The 1250-nt window shown below is 36.0% G+C and overlaps 1 protein-coding gene across 1 annotated transcript in view; it reads right to left on the reverse strand.

The window, feature by feature from the left end:
- Positions 1 to 1250, reverse strand: part of LOC117935156 (dickkopf-related protein 1-like) — a 5483-nt gene that overhangs the window by 3829 nt on the left and 404 nt on the right. The gene's annotated exons all lie outside the window — the stretch shown is intronic.

Below are 1250 nucleotides of genomic sequence, written 5' to 3' on the forward strand. Positions count from 1 at the left end.
AAAAGTGACCAAATTTGGAAAAGGTAAAAAAAATACAAAATGAGAAAAAAAAATCTGAAAAAACATTGAAAATGTGATACAATTTGAAAAGGTGACAAAATTTGGAAAAGGTAAAAAAAATGGGGAAAAATGAAAACATTGAAAAAGTGACAAAATTTGGAAAAGGTAAAAAAAATGGGGAAAAATGAAAATATTTAAAAAGTGACCAAATTTGGAAAAGGTAAAAAAAAATACAAAATGAGAAAAAAAAATCTGAAAAAACATTGAAAATGTGATAAAATTTGGAAAAGCTAAAAAAATAAAAACATTGAAAAAATGACTAACTGAAAAGGTACAAAAAAAGAATAATGGAAAAAAATTCAGAAAAAAACATTTAAAAAGTGACAAAATTTGGAAAACAATTTTTTACAAAAAGGTAAAAGGTAAAAAAAAAGAAAAAATGGAGAGAAAAAAACATTGAAAAAGAGAGTGTCTGCTTCCTTCTTCCAGACCGAGCCCCCGGGCGTTCAAGGTGAAGTTTTCTCTCTGGAAGAAGTCTCGGGCTCAGGACACGACGGACATCGTCCCCGTGGTGGACATCCTCATCCACCCAAGGTCGTCCTCCATCTGATCAGTGTCTTTATTCTTCACTTACACTCTTTATTGATCCCGTATGGGGAAATTACAATGTTATTACACACTACACACACATACACTACACACAGGCCTGAATACACACACATTCAGGTCCTAAACATGCACTTATTTTATTTAAAATTTTTGATTTATTAATTTATTAGACAGGGACGGTAAACATTAATTAACATTGCTGTAAATAGACCAGAATTAGCCAAAAAGCTGTTTTTCATCACATCTTAAAGTTGTCTCCCTAAAAACAACAATAACAAGATTACAGTCAACAACACAAATATAAAAGGCAGTAAAACAGATAAAACTCTTCAAATCTTGCCAGTGCTGGGCCAGAGGGGCTGAGGGGGGGTTGGTGCCTTGCTCAAGAGCACCCTGGCAGTGCCCAGGAGGTGAACTGGCCCCTCTCCAGAAACCAGTCTTGAACCAGCGACCCTCCGGTTCCCAACTCCCCACTGACAATAAATCTTACTATAAAATCTACGGTCTGTGTGTGTATGTGTGTGTGTGTGTGTGTGTGTGTGTGTGTGTGTTAATGTGTATGGGTGTGTGTGTGTGTGTGTGTGTGTGCGTGTATGTGTGTGTGTAGGAGTATGTGTGTGTGACTCATTGTTCCACACATG

The sequence above is a fragment of the Etheostoma cragini genome, chromosome 19, assembly GCF_013103735.1.
Source record: "Etheostoma cragini isolate CJK2018 chromosome 19, CSU_Ecrag_1.0, whole genome shotgun sequence".
Lineage (NCBI taxonomy): Eukaryota > Metazoa > Chordata > Actinopteri > Perciformes > Percidae > Etheostoma > Etheostoma cragini.